This window comes from Cricetulus griseus, assembly GCF_003668045.3.
Source record: "Cricetulus griseus strain 17A/GY chromosome 1 unlocalized genomic scaffold, alternate assembly CriGri-PICRH-1.0 chr1_0, whole genome shotgun sequence".
Taxonomy (NCBI): Eukaryota; Metazoa; Chordata; class Mammalia; order Rodentia; family Cricetidae; genus Cricetulus; species Cricetulus griseus.
This window is the reverse complement of record NW_023276806.1, coordinates 143,374,849-143,391,025: the sequence shown is the minus strand read 5'-3', so window position 1 is coordinate 143,391,025 and position 16,177 is coordinate 143,374,849. Positions and strand designations below refer to the sequence as shown.

The 16,177-nt window shown below is 37.8% G+C and overlaps 1 protein-coding gene and 1 pseudogene across 5 annotated transcripts in view; one reads left to right on the top strand and one right to left on the bottom strand.

Moving 5' to 3' along the window:
- Kcnc2 (potassium voltage-gated channel subfamily C member 2) overlaps positions 1–16,177 on the top strand; it is a 180,175-nt gene that overhangs the window by 74,793 nt on the left and 89,205 nt on the right. The gene's annotated exons all lie outside the window — the stretch shown is intronic.
- On the bottom strand, positions 5,152–5,492 carry LOC113832970 (annotated as a pseudogene).

Here is a 16,177-nt window from a genome sequence, read left to right as displayed (position 1 = left end):
TCTTAGATAGAGCTATTTCAGTCTTATCTTATGCTAGTCAAGGTCAGGGCCCAAGACAAGACAGATGAAGATGCCTAAAGATGTTTTGACCTAGCTGAAAAGAACACCGTGTAAATAAGCCTTTGATACAGAATTTTAATTATTAGCATTAAGTATTAAAGGAACACGACCTAGATAAGGTTGGAGACTTGAAATAGAAATGAATACATGTATGTCAATCCATAATTATACACACACACATCATATATAAAATGTGTTCTTGTGATTAATGATTTCATATTTATCTATATCTCATATGGTGTTTAGGACCTATTTTGTAGTGACATTTCAGAACCAATTACAACAGCCCCATCCATTTAGAATGCGACAAGTGTCCCTAAAGGATAAACAGACAGAGTTGTATCTTGTGATTGGATCAAGGCTAATGGTTGGCATATCATGGATACTGCAAAGAATTGAGGAGTGTTGTATAGACCCTCTGATTTTTAGCAAACTGTGTATAAGTTTTACTTCTACTTAATTTTTTATATTTATCTAACCCAACAATTAATCTGCCATGAATATGTCTTCTGAAATGTTACAGTACAGTGTGACACTAAGCATAATGATATTTTGTAAATATGTCACAGGTATAGTAATTATTAAGGACATCCAAAACAATATTGTTTTTAATTTAAATAAAATATTAATGAAAAACAAAAAAGAAAAAAAATATCTCTAATAAACATTTTTTATCCTCATTTTCCTACAAGATCCTAACATCACGGCAGAGCTTCTTATGAATAATTTTCTGGTACCCTCCAGTACTTTTTCTGTATTCCTTTCCTGTTTCAAATTATATACATGGGGAATTTTGGTATGCCAAGCATCATAAAACACACTGGAATAAAGTAGGTAAAGAACACAGCCCCAGATGTACAAATTTTTAATATTTAGTTCTTGATAGATAGGAGAGCTGGGAAAAATAAGTTCAATGTAAGCTGTTGGTCTCTATTTGAAGTCCCTGCATAATTGTTTTCTAGAATAATCACTGATCTGGCTGTGGGTATACAAACCCTTCAAAGTACGTTTGTGCCTGGCACCTTGTTTCTCATTTCCTAGCTGTGTAGTATGCTCGAGTAGTCATCTTCAAATTATGTGACATATTGCTATTGATTTCCCACTTTATACTTATTTGCCCTTGAGTCTCATGACCTGCACTGATAAGACGGTAGTTTGATGGGTGTTGAGTTGCATAATCATGGGAGAGAGTGAGCATAAGTGGTTCTAAGAGTTGGAAATTGTCGTCCAGGTAAACCGTTAAAAACTGTGTCAGAAATGGCTACTCAATCAAAGTTCTCAACCTGTAAGAAGCTTCAGTTGTGAAAGTGGAGGAAGATTTTCTTATTTTGTGACAACCTGACCTTCGTTTTATGAATCAATACCAATTGAAATTCTGAGAGGTGTGAAGCCATACGTCTGATTAGCAGGTGAGTGACTAATTGCACCTTCTCCAGAGAAAACACGGAAATAAATAAAGCATAATGGGCTCTCTACTCACAGTTATCTGATTAAATGCATTTCCTTTTGCCTCAGATATGAAATTAATGAGTTTCAAGTTTAAGCTCATTTTTAATAGCATACCCAGGCACTTAGAATCCTTCTGAGGCTTGAATATTTATTTTTCCTTCATGTACAATTTGAAGGACAGGACTCTAGATAAGACTTATTTTTTTTTCCTTCTAGCTAACAAAAGAGGTTTAGTATTGTTTCCATGAATGTGAGTGCCTCGCATTCCTGGTGTTCTTTTGGTGACAAATCATGCTTTCTTTGAACCCTTTCTTCTACCAGGTACTTATATTTTAAACTACAAGTGGCTTTAGTGCTCCAAATACTTGCTTGCCTTATTTTTAATTAGATATTGGAAATCATAGCATTATGAAAACCTTTTAGGGGTTCAAATACACCAATGTAGCCATCTGTTCCCAGGGTATGGTTTTAAAGCCACAGAGCTGGCTGTCAATAATTTAGCTCCTTTTTATTTTCACACTGCTTACAGTATTTATTTTTTGGTAATAGACATTAAGCTCATAGATGCATATAATTTTATACTGAATGCATTTCTATTGCTGAATGAGTAGAAAGAGTAGCTTTGTATTGTAGGCCATAGAAAATTAAATATAATATATGTTCTTGTTTTAATTTTTTGATTATTATATGAAAGGGTTTTCTCACTCATCCTCTAGCTTTTTAAAACAAAACAAGATGTAGATGTTGTCATGTTAACTATTGTAATAAAAGTGTATTTCATGAGTAATAAGAGTAGGAGAAAGTAGAGGGCAGAGGTAGTCTTGTAATCTGAATTCCCTCACAAAAATATGTGTTCAAAACTGGAACATCATAAAATATATTCATCATTATGACTTGTATTATTATTATGGCTTATTTACTGTTAGCTTATATTAAAGTATTAGCTTAGATAAAAGAACTAGCCATATACTTTTAGATGGATACAGAGTTTGGTTGTCTACCTGGGGTATCTGTGGAAGAATTTTTAAATTAAATATGAAAGGGAGTTCATGAGCAATTCCACAATTAATAACTTATTTGAAAAGTCATTGGGCTATTGATTAAAAATATTCCCTTGAGAGTTCTGTGATAGGCTCTGATAATTTTTAATTGAATTTGTCTTCCAAATAGAGAGCTATCTGTAGCATGTTTTAAAGGTGTTAGGTCGTTTTCACCTGCTTCCTTGTATTGGAGCAACGCTATCTGAAATCCCACATTTACTTCTCTGCCTGCTCTCATCTTTATAATTCTCATCCACAAGGCTTCATTTCCCCTCTGAAGATTTCTGGTTTGGGACAGATACCCTATAGGATGTGGTGATCTCATGAAGACCTGCATGTCTCTGTCTCACGGTTCCCTCCGTGTTTTGCAATTGAAATGTGCCATTATTAATTTGGAGTGATCACCAGAAGTAAACATAACAGGATGGCCATACTGTCAGTTTCACCACTTTCCATTGAGCCCTGAGGCGATGTTCCTTAAATAACATAGCTCCTCTTTTGCTTGTCCATAGCTGGAGAACTAGCCTTTTCCTCTGCAAGGAAGAGAGAGATCCTGTAATTTTCATTACTGTTTGCATTTAATTTGAGCTACATTTTTAACTAATGCTGTCATGTAGCTACTAATTCGCACTTTGTTAAAATGCTGCTTTTGCCAGAACACGGAGATTGTTACCTGCGTTCCATAATTTCCACTATTGAGATTCCATTCATAAATCTATGTGTCGAGTTCCAAACCCCAAACACTAGCTGAGACAATTAAGGAAGAAAACAGTGCATTAACTGATGCTGGGAGTGTTTAACACAGCATTGCGTTAATGAACATTATGAGAATATTTTTGAAAAGTTTATTATACATGAGTTTTTCCGCTTAAGCTGTCAGGGTCATTCTGTGGAAATTATAGGAGAAACTGTTAGCTTTCTGACATCTGATTTAAGAGTAAAAAGGAAACTTTCACTCCCCAAAGTCTGGCTAGGGCTCTTGGTTTTGCCAAATAGAAGTTACAGATTGGCAGAAGGGTAGTTCTCTTAATATTTAAGGCTGTGAGTTGTAGAGGCTCATGAGCTGGACTTGTAAACCCAGAAGCTTTTGCCTTTAACCCAGAGAAGTAGAGGCTTCTGACTCCAAGCGTTGAAACTCAAAAACTGAATGCTCTTGGTGCTATTCTAGGCTTAGCGTTAACACACTGAGGTTAGAATTACAGCTGAGCTTTAGGTATTGAGACCCTGGCCCTTTAAGCATTTGTAACTCCCTCCATTGAGTATAGTGAAGGAGGCATAGAGTCCCATACCTTCAAGATTCACCTGAAGCTCTCTTTATAGCCGCTTATCTTTTGTAGCCTCAGTGTTTCCACTAATGCTTGGCTTCGAAGTACTCCTACAGTCCTTAGCATCATCAAACTCTGTCTTCATTGCTCCTCGGAACCCCGTAGACATCTCCCTATGTTTTATCCTTATGACTCTTGGTGTGGGAGCCCTACCTTTCTAGGATGCATAGCTGAGTCTGATACAGATTGGAATTTTGAATACCCAGTATTTGGTTCTTTTGGTTTCTGGGAATCTGTGGCTGCAACCAGCTTGTATCAGGAGTTCATCAGCATCCTTCTACAGCATCATCCTGCCTGAAGTTGCTGTTGGTACCCTAGCTATGGTTGAAAGACTCAAGTTTTCCTTTGTTGTTGTCATTTGCTCCCAAGACAACCAGCTGAGCCTACTCTACCTGCTACCTGCGATGAGCAAGTAGGCAAGAGATAATTTTGCAGAACTGTCACTGGGACAGTACCCAAGAGGGAAAACTTCTAGACTTATCTCAGAAAGTGGCAAACAATGTGTTTCTATCACCAGGACTGGGCTGCTTCATGCTTGTGCACCAACTATAATTCAACCAATCTTTGGTATATGCTTGGCTTCACCAGTTTTGCCAATCACAGGCCTCACACAGAAACCAATTATAAGATTTATATAAAGACCAATTATAAGGCTCACAAAAGTATAAGTAAATGAGTGTGTGCATTATCTGGTGAGGTGCATTTCCTCCTAGACCTTGTGGAGTTCCAGCTCCACGGATGGGGGCCTCTGGAACAGTTGCAGGTTATAGCTGAGGTATAGTTGAACCAGTGCAGGCTGTAGTAAAGGTGCCAAAGAAGGGCTTCCTCAAGCAGAAGGTTATGGTTTCACCAGAAGCCACAGGAGTGCTGTCCTGGGAATAGGGGTAAGCTTTCCTCAAAGTGTCTGAGAATTATTCAAAGTGACTAAATTGTAGTGATGCTGGTCTAGTCCAGTTCTGAAAGATGGACTATTCCAGGCTCATGGCAACTGAGTACAAGAGAATATTCCGACAGCTGTCAATCAGTGGCTAGTCAGCCTGGCCCCAGTAGCTTAGATTATTTGAAAGAAAAAATGAATGAAGAGTTTTTATAAAAAAGTCAAATGGTCAACATTAATATCCTCAGTACTACTTAAAAATGTTTATTGAGTCCTTCTATCTTAATTTATTCTTCAAATGCATCTCCAAAGAATTTTTCTAATTTTCCTTATGGCTAGAGTATTATTATTTTTTGAGTTTCTTTCATTGTGAATTTATTGTCTCCATAACAAGAGCAGCTTAGAACTGGATCCTTTGGCCCTTTCTCTTCTTATAGCCTCCCAGTTCAAAATGCTTGCATCTCTTAGTAGCCAGTATCTTCTTAGATCTGCTCAACACACTCTTAGTTGGCCTCAACACACTCAAGCCTCAGCACAATCTTCTTTGTAGTTTTAGCATTTTTTTTTTTTTGGGAAAATAGGCTTAGTCTGCCTACCATAGCCACTCTGTTTCCTGTCATAATGCTGCTTTCCCTGGGCATACAAAGAGTACTTGCTCTCCTTGTACTGTGTTACTTTATGGGGCTGGTGCTTGCCACATTTCTTGCAGAACGTCTGGCGGGTCTTAGGAATGTTCACCATGTTGGCAGGAGAAAAAGTAGAGTATTACTTTTACAATTAAAACTTGCTTTGGACTTTCTTGCTTGAACCACGTAATGATTTCCTAAGTAAGCAAGATGTTTTGAGATTCTTTGTTGTCAGACCCATTTTTGTGTTCTGAACATTGTCCAGAGCTCTTTTGAATAATGTTGGGTTACTGATATATCTCATGTTATTTGGGATATCCTGCACCTCTTACAACAATTTCTTCACTTCACCAACTTGGCTTACTTTGTGACATCACACATGACTCTTTTGAAGACTCCTGCCCACCTCCAAATGTAACTACAACAAAATTAATTTTTATTGTCTTAACAACCTAATATATGTTGTTCATAAAGTACTAGGAATATAGTAATGTCTTCTTCTAGTTTTATTCTCAGCTCCTTGTTTGGTGCTCCTTAAAGGTCAGGTATTCCATAAATGTTTATTGAGGAAATGTGTGACTAGACAAAACTATTTCAGAATGGGAATTTATTGCCTTGTTCGGGAGAAATAGTTTTCTATGTTCTTCTTTATCAATTTCATTTATTTCAAGGACTTGCCTTGTTGCACTGGGGAGTCAGAGCCATGGCATTGTGTATCTAAGTTAAGACTTCTACCATTGAGTAACATCCCTAGCCTTTCAAATTACTCCTTCTTAACAAAGAAACAATGTAAATGACATAACTTATGAACTCACTATTAGTTTTTATCATCCTCAATGTAGCACATAATAAATTAAAACAAGTCTACCTATCACTGAAATACAGATATAGGTCTTGTCTAGAGTGGTGGTGGGAGTCTTTAATCACAGAAAACATGAGGAAGAAACGGGTGGATATCCATCAGTTTGAGACCAACCTGGTATATATACCAAGTTCTAGGGCATTTAAAGCTACATAGTGAGATCCTTCCTCACACAAAAAATTTAAAATTTAGAGATTTGTGGAGGAATTTAGAATTTATTTTCCAAAACATTCAACTTAGAGCAGTACGTGTTTTCTTGAGCTATTGAATATCCACACTTGCAAAACAGTTGTTAAGGGAGAATGCCATCTGCACAAACCACCTTTCCACTTGGCACAGTTATTCCCCATTGGAGCAGAACATGCACCCAGATCTTTTTGATATTTTCTGTCGTCTTGGCTATCATTTTTTTGCCCATAATTACTGATACAATCTGAGTAAGCTCTACCCAGTAGGAATAGTTTTTAAAAAGATATCAAGTGTGACAAATTTTATTGGGGGATTATAATTTTTTGGAGAGAATGTTTTAATCACCATCCAGAAAGCTAAAACCTTTTGGGAGAAGATAGTGAATCACATAATACATGGGAATTCTACATCTTAATCCTTCTTTAGTATATAAAGAGCATACTTGCCATCTAAGACTCACCTGTGTCATGGTTTGTTTTTGTAGAATTGTTGCACTGCCCAAGATCATTATCTTTTATGATTGAATATTTGAACTGTATTAAAAGGTTAATTCCTAATAATATCACAAGACATCTTTCTGCAAACAATATGTATTTACCTATCATATCTTTTTTTTCAAAATTAAATCTCTTATTTTGGTCTTAGTGAAGGTACAAAGCAGTTAGTTACCAGCTGTGTAGTAATAAACCTTTATAGAACTGAAGATTTTGTTGAACTAAACCTGCAGTATTTTGACTGAGACAGTAAATCAAAAGAGGGTGTTTTGAGGGGTGTGTAAATTCCCTGTATATGCTTTGTGATATGGGAATAATCACATCTTTATTCTTTCTTGAAGCATAAAAATTGATCCATGTAAAATAGATTTCTTTTTCCCTGGGAGTTATATATGATGTAAAAATTGATTTGGGATACAGGTGACTTAAGTGTGTGAGAACCAATCCACAAACACAGAAGATAAACTGTCATAGAGCAAGGTTTGAAAGCTTTGAGGTTTTTTTTAATGGAATTTTCCATCATTTTCCTCTTGTCTTCATTGAAATTCCACTTGCTTGATTAGGTGAATGGATGCTATAAAAGGTCTTAGAAATTCTAGTGTTCACAGAAAAATGGTTTCATTGTGTTGGAAGAATGATATAACATTAAGTTTGGTACAAATAATAATCATAATTTGCTCAGGTTAGGTTTCTCAATAGTCAGTTTCCCGAGTCTTAGCTGAGGGTGTTCTTGTTTTCTGTGTTAATCTGAGCAATGTTTCCTGACACCTGGGATTCCCAAAGTTCCACTGTGATGTGGAGGAATTAGAGGACAGAGGAGGTTGGTGCATATTCCCGAGGCACAACTATCCTTAGACTGTGTTGGCTTAAATTCTATTGGCCTAGAATCAAGGTCTCCAAGCTTGTTTTCAGACACATTAGGATGCTCCCTTAAGAGGAAGAAAAAGGAATGCTGCTATATTGGTTTTCTTGGCAGAATGAGAATGAATGATTAGGAAAAGGAGACCTTAGCAGAACTAAGGGTTACAAATAGCCTGTTCACCCATAAAAGAGGCCTTTGGGAAAGGTAGAGGCTCAGGGTAGTGGGTGGAAGCCAAGCTGTTTGTTTTGCTCTTCTCTCTAAGTGTATTCTTAAAACATTTAATTAGAAGAGAAGTATTTCATTACATCTATTTTTATACTATTAAGAATAGAATTGGTTTCAAGCCTTACCCTAGCTAGATTTACATAGCATTGACTTTAAGGCAACCAAAACAAAATAAATATATATAATGAAAACTAAAATAAAACAAATACAGAGGGCTTTGCTATATATGTCTCTTTGGTACCTATATTTGAGTCTAGATTCTTATGAAACTGCTTTATTTTTACATTAAAGTCATACCTTAATAGCAGATAATGGTATTAGGAAGACATTTACCTTTTAGAAATAATATTTTTGTTATATTTTTGAGAATTTCACATAATATATTATGATCATGTACACACCTCCTCTCCTAACTCCTCTGAGATACATCCCACCTCTCTAGGTAGAGACTATAATATCTTCTATTATAAAGTTCATGTTTTCTTTTACAATGCCCATTGTTTCTAATTTGTGCTGTCAAATATTTTGGGGTGGGGGCCAACTCTTAGAAAATGGTTGGCCTGCCAGGGATCACATCCGGAGAAGCTGTCAAGTGCCAATAGCTCCTCAACTAGGGTCAAGACTTCATGAATATCTTTCCTCTCCATGCTGGAATTTTGTCTGGCTTGAGTTTTCAAGGGTCTTGTGCATGCTGTCACAGCAACTATGAGCTCATATGTGCATCTGCCCTGTCTTCTCTGGAAAACTGTTCTTTCCACCACCCCTGGCTCTTAGAGTCTTTCTTCCTCATCTTTTGGGATAAGCCCTACCCCCAAGGGAAGGAATGTGGCATACATGTCCCATTTGGGAATTCTCTGCATGTTGACCTGTTGTGTATCTCTGTATTAAACCCTATTTAAAAAACCTTCTCTTTAGGGTTGATTGATACATTAACATTGAAGACCTTCTAAGAAGACATGTGGAAGCCTACTACTAGAAAACCTTTCTAAAATATATTCATATACCCATATAGAGACTTTAAATGGAGTTGCCCTCTAATAAGGGGAAAATATCCTTATTAGATACTACACACTTGCAAACCAAAAGCCTAGTGCCTAGAATAATTTAACAGTTTTGGAGTCATTGTCCTGTGGGGCCACACAGAACCCCTCCAGACATTACAGGCTATTGACACTGTTCTTGGTTACACTCTAGAACTCGACAGTAATACTGTAGTATTTCTGAATACACCACATACTTGACTCAAAGAATGTAGAGGAATCTGGTCCATATTGACATGGAAGCACTGTCCCTACTGGCTAGCTTTCATGGTGATAGAAGATGTGATGCACACTGCAAGAAGAGAAAAGCAATCAACATTCTTACCTTCCTATAAACTCTGTAAACTACAGTGTCTGGCCTGGCAGGACATGCCTACTGGTACAAAAAGTGGCACAGATGTTTTGGGAGTAACCACATATTTTTTAATTGGATTTAAGGCTCATGCAAAAGATGGATGGGGCCAAGAAACAGTAGCTAACGGGCTCATAGACCTTCGTGAAGAACCTACTACTGTTATTCTGCAAAACAAGACATAGTATTAAAGATACTCTGATGACTTACTGTTTGATCCATAGAATGGTAAATTTCTCAACATTTGTCTATTGACAATGAGTAAAGCTTTTATCTTACCAATTTTCACTGTCTTTTTAAAGGACTATACTTAATGTTTTGCAATCCCTTGATTTGCTAGATTTTATATCTAGAATTTGATAGACTCAATTTAAAAATATTTATACTCAGTAAAATGTTTGTAAATTACCAAGGAAGATAGGTCTCAGAATTGTATTTAAGTAACTTGCATTTAAAATAAATATGTGTTTCAAAGACTAGACTTTTTAACGGAGTATGATAAAACTATGGCCTCCAATACTGCCTGGTATTTTTTTCCAGAATTCTTATTTTGACTAGTATTCACAGTTTCATTATATAACCTTCACAGATGTTAGAGGGTAGTGGTTATTCCACAGATGAACAACAACAATAACAACTACAAAATGCTTCTATTTCCTGATGTGCTTCTTTTAGTTGTATTAGTTTTTATTTGTCTAATATCTCTAAGAAAATTCTGTCCTTAGATTTTGTTTCCTACTAAAAAAGAGGTTTAGTAGCTCTGGTATGGCTTGCCACAATTTCTTTGGCACTGAAACCATGGGAAAGAGATGACAATTGTTTTCCTTACCTTACATACAGGAGTGCTTATGGGTAGATAAGCGCTTAACATTGTTCAGCCACAAATGAGAAAAGTTAGTATTTTATTGACCCTTTGACCTCTAATATGTGGTCCTTTTATTAATAGGCATTCTTCTTATTTTGTCTTTTTTCTTCTTCTGGAGCCGAGGACTGAACCCAAGGCCTTGCCCTTGCTAGGCAAGCGCTCTACTATGGAGCTAAATCCCCAATTTCACATGGGTATTCCTAAACTTCTGTTTATTTGGAGTTATGAAGTGGACTCTTTCTACCACCTAAGTGTCTCTGAGACTCAGTTTCTGTCTTTCAAACAGGGATGGCAGTGCCCACCTATAAGGTTATTGCAAAATTTGGATGTCATTTTTGATAAGGTGACTGCTGTTATGACTAGTACAATACAGGTTGAAATTTCCTACTTCCTCCACTCTACACATCAGTCACAGTGCTCCTTGGTCTACAGAAGGACAAACTGTCTCAGTTTTTGTAGGAACCAAGGTGGTGTTGGCAAATGTTGGGGAATCTTTCAATGTTTCTTCCACCATCCTTCTGAGTCCTTTAGTTGGAATGTTATGCAATCTAAAACTTTGTTTTATCTGTAGTGGTCTCCAATTGGGGATTCACCTAGCCGCTCTGGAAGTCTGCAATCTGGAACTCTGTGTTATAGCTTTTTCTCTCCATTTTCCCAGAGAATTGTTGAGTGAACTTAACACAAAGACCTCATTTCTGGTTGAAGTAAAGGCAGTCAATGATCATGCTGGACACCAGAAAGAGGATGGAGGAGTTCGCTCTGGCATTACAGTTGAGCTGGCAAGTGACTAACACGCTCTTTAATTCATCACATACGCCCATGGGGAAAACTGCTCTGTTCTATAGGGAATTCCAAAAGAAACAGGACCCTGCACAGCTGCAGAGGGTATTTGAATTACATGCTGAATACTAACCAAACTAATACAACATTACAACCTCAATACCTAATCAAAAGGCATAATTAAACAAAGAAGACTGATTATGGTCCTGTGAGAAATGCAATCAGTTCTTCGGGGGCCTTTGCACACTCCCCCCCCCGCCCCCGTGTGTTGTGTGTGTGGTGTGTGTGTGTGTGTGTGTGTGTGTGTGTGTGTGTATGTATATGTGGATATTTTTCCTATTACTCATGACAACTTATATTTTCTAGTTATGTATGTGACTAGTTGTTTAGCATCTGTTCCTTCCCAAGGGCAGAGATCCTGTCTATTGTTCATTGCTATGTCCTGAGCACCTCACGCTGTTTGCAGCACCATCTTGAATTTAAAAGAGGACTTGTTAGCAAATTTTCTGAAATCAGCTGCCATTGGTTAAGAACCAAGTCAGAATATCATTAGTGTTAGTGATGAAGACCTGTAGAGTGAAAAACTAGAGGGAGATGGATTAGGACCTGGAAACATTAATGAACTGGGAAGGAAAAAAATAGGCCATTAAATTAGCCTTAGCAACCTTGGATCATGTGGACTATAGGGAGCTGTAGAAGGGACTGGAAGAGGGAAAACACAGGCACTGCAGAGAGGGCCACTTCTAGGAGCTGTCAACATTAATACCTAATGCATGAATGTAGCAAAGCATGGAAGGAGATGCAATGTAGCACCAATTACTGTTTTAAAATTTTTAGATGGAGTGTTTTGTAGATTAATACTCCAAGCTCGCGTTTAAGAAGAAAATATTTTGCCAGCCCAAAGGAAATAAAATGTGAATGGCAAAGAGCTGTGAGAATAAGCCCAAGACCTTCTGAATAGACGTAAGGGGGTCCACCACACTACATCCCCTCACCCCTGTTCTGTAGACCAGCCACTGCCTTGCTTGGCAGAGTAATTAATAGCCAGATGTCAAGGGGGGTTTGTAAGAGTCTCTGTTTTTGCCAGGGCCTTTCATCAACATTAGCACTCTGTGTCAGGAGTGGCACATCCTTTTAAGAGTGTTAACTGCATTTGTGGCCTTAACACACACAGCTTCAGATGCTCCCAAGAGTGCCTGCTCCCTAGGACTTAGGGGGAAAGAGTCACATGGATTCATTCCAACCTCATAAACAACTGGCAGCACCAAAGAAAATGCATCATAAAGAAGAACTGTTCCCGGCTGTAAATCGGGCTTGATTGAGAGGACAGCGCTACGGGATGACAGAAGGAGGAGGTTACAGTTTCTGGTAGAAAGCCAGGCGGGAGGCTGTCTGCCAAGTCTTATTACCAGTACACCCAGGAAACTGGTCTGGGCTGCAGCATGAATCAATTGTGAGTGTTGACAACACACTGCTGCCATGTTGTGGCATCTCAGCAACTATTAAAGTGATAGAGTGTTTGGGAATAACTGGAGTGAGTTGTTCTGCATACCCCTTAAGTGCATATGACTAGAATTATTAAGCTAAAGCTCTTGAGAGACTTGGTCTTCTGTTTTATTCATTCTGTATTTATTACACTTAAGTCCTGTCTTTTATTAATTATAAGTGAGACGGGGAAGATGGCCTGGGAGTCTTGGGAAGCTTTCTGTAGAGTATGGAAACTGTCTGATTCATCTGTTGCCTGATTATTTGTCTGCCATTTTTACTCACAAAGACAGCCAGAGCATACTCTTCATTCATCTGTATGGATAATCTGCTTTTTTGAACTAACATCTAAGGAGGTGTTGTTGCTTAAGATGTCATACAAAACTTTCACACATTGCTTTAATTGCCAATAATAGAATCATCTCAGAAAGTTTTATATGTAAGAACACTGATGTAGAATATTACAGAGATACAGAGAGCTCTCAAGTAGCAGAATTGGTAGACTGGCCTACCTCAAGTCTATTTCCTCCGACACAGGTGGTTTCCTGCGGAAAGAGAGGCTTTACAAGTTTAGGAAACATAGGATGAGAGAACCAACATGATCCAAGGGCCAGAAAAAAATGGCCTCAAAGTCTGTTATCCCAGGTATTTGCTGAGTTTTGTTGCCAATATCCCTGACCCTGCTTACCTTTTGGGGTTTATCATTATGGTAACATGACATATCAGTGCTATTTGAGGAAACAAGAGACAGTGAATTGAAAAACCCTGTCAATAAATAAACAATAGAATATAGTCTTACTCATGTTTAGAAGAAGTCTGTCTCCACAAGGGATGGTGAATATGTATTTTTTTTCTAGCAGTGACAAGGTTCTGTCAGAGTGACCTTTGAATGAAAACTTGAAAGGTGTGAGCATGTGAATGTCAGAACTTTGTGGAGCTGATTCTCTTTCTAATTCCTGTAAGTTACAGGTCCAATTTCAGAACCTGGGTAGCAAGTTACTTACTTTATCCACTGAACCATTGTGCAGGCCCTGGTTCCTTCTAAAACCTCATGAACTACCAGTTGAACAGAATGGAGCCTGTTCTTTTGAACACAGTGTCTAACACAAAACCTTCTCTGATTTCTTCCAATGCTCTGTTTCATTTTAGTATACTCCAGCTACTCTTGAAGTTGGACTGAATAAATTCTTTTGCATTATGTTGTGGCTACAAGCCTTTGGAAGCTAGGAGGTAGAATGCAGTGATTTGAAAGAAAATGGCTCCCATAAGCTCATAGGGAGTGGCATTATTAGGAGGTATGTCATTTTTGGAGTAGCTATGGCCTTGTTGGAACAAATGTGTCACTGTGAGAATGGACTTTGAGGTCTCATATATGCTCAAGTCATGTCCAGTGAGACAGACCACTTCCTGTTGCCTGTGAGTAAAGATGTAAGAACTCTCATCTCCTTTATTAGCACATCTGCCTGCATGCTGCCTTGCCTCCCCCATGATGATAATGGACACAAATTCTAAACTGTAAGCCAGCCCCAATTAAATGTTTTCCTTTGTAAGAGTTGTCATGGTCATGGTGTCTCTCCACAGCAATAGAAATCCTAGCTAAGACATCCTGCTTAGAATTTTTTTCTTTTCATTTTCACTGTCACCTTCTTTCATTAAGGAGAGACTTCAGGGTCACCCTTCTATGAAGCTTTCTCTAAACCCCTTATATTAACTGGTGTTAACCAGTCTTATCAGCTACATCTGAAGTTATTATATTTTTTGCTTGTGTAGGTTCTTATTACTCAACCGTTCCAGCCAGAAGTTCAAAATTCCACAGTAGTAAGTAGATGTCGTCCTTAGCTGTACTTTGGGAGTCTGAGAAGTTCTAAGTTATTCTGTGATGGTATTCAGGAATTGACCAATCATCAAGGAATTGAAAGGTCTTGATTAAGTCACTTGCCCTCTGGAAACTTGGCTTGTTTGTCTAATATCTTCATGATAAAATCCTGGGTCTTATAAAGCTTCCTAAAAGCCAATTTAAGTTTTAAAGAATTACAGTGGCACAGGAGCCCAGGGCTGATGGACTGTTCTCATTTTGATGAGTGCTATCTGGTGAGATAGCCATCTCACAAGCACATCTGCCTTTGAATATGTTAATCACTGTGCAGGTTCTTCTGGTTGCTCAAATGCAGAGCTGCGGCTCATTGGGAGGCTCAAGCTTTATATCTCTAAATTGTAACATGACCTATTATAAACACTTACAAACACTTTAATATGTCAACTCAACATCTCCATTAAAAAATAGGCACTGGACATCTTCCCATTTCCAGTGTCTACAGACCACTATGTTTGTAAAGGACATATAGAAGACATTAATATGCATTATGTAGCTTTATTGTCCTTTCAGGTTCATCTCTACAGGCATAGGAACTCTAATTATTTAGCTTGTTCCCATGGGTTAGTAATTTCTGTCCTAAAAATCAATATCCTAAATGCTGCAACATCACCTGTGTTAAGGAATGATGATGAAAACTGCAGCAGAGTGGTTTGGACATAGGAAAATAGCACCTGACTTTAGAAATCATTTGTAATTTGCAGAGTTACCCCAAGGTCTAAACAATGACCCCCCCAAAAGGCAGTGCTCTAGTCTTTTCTGAGGACAAATTGTTATATTCATTTTTGTTTGGCGGCTGTCGTCCAGATCTTAAAAGCAATACAGGGCCAGCCCATTGACAGTGCAGCTTGTATATTTTTCTCCTTTGTACATTCTGAAATGGATAGGCAAATGGATTCAAAAGAATCCATGCTTGGAGCATCACAAAGCACAAGAAACACAAAGCCTTAAAACCTAGAAACTTCTCAGTGTATGAAGACAAATGTATAATTAAATTTGGGAGTTCTTCCTTTCTTTTTTTGTTTTCTCTTCTGTAAAATAAAAAAAATTAACAGCAATGCAAAAAAAGACAAATTGCAATTACTGGCAATTACTGGTTATAATGAGAGTCAGGGAGTAGCTGTGTCCAAAACAAAAGAAAAAAAGCGTTGCTGTGTGAATGGTATCGAAGAAAGAACAATTGGAAAGAGAAGTATTGTTCAAAGCTAGCCTGGAAATTATAGTTAGAATAGATGGTAGTCTACTATTTCAAAGCCATATAGTTAAGACTAGCTTTGATAGTGTAGGGTACCATCTATTCTAACTATAGATGGTAGAGAGTCAGCTGTATCAGTCACATTTGCAGCATGTGTTTGTCTGGTTGATCAGTACACACTGTCTTCTAAGGTCAATGGGTTCAGGGGTACGGGATGAGACTGCCAGGGTTGGGGGTTAGGGATAAGGTATTTTGAGAGCTTCACAGTTCCCACATTACCTTGTCCCCTTTTCTAAGTGTCTTTCTGTTATCTAGAGATCTGAATCTCAAGTCAGAATACCATCATTTATTGTTTATTCCCATCGCTGATACTTGCCATTCAAATGCTGCTGTCTTAATCTTAATAATGGTGGTCTTTATTCAGTGTCTATACATCGGTAGTTGCCTCAGAATGCTCACTTGACCTGAACCTGACAAAGGAAGAAATAACTGGTTTCTAGCAGGCTGCTTTAATTTTGAATTTATAATGGTTCCTCTTGTCATCATGCTATCATTTTTTATACTAAGTGATTCCAATC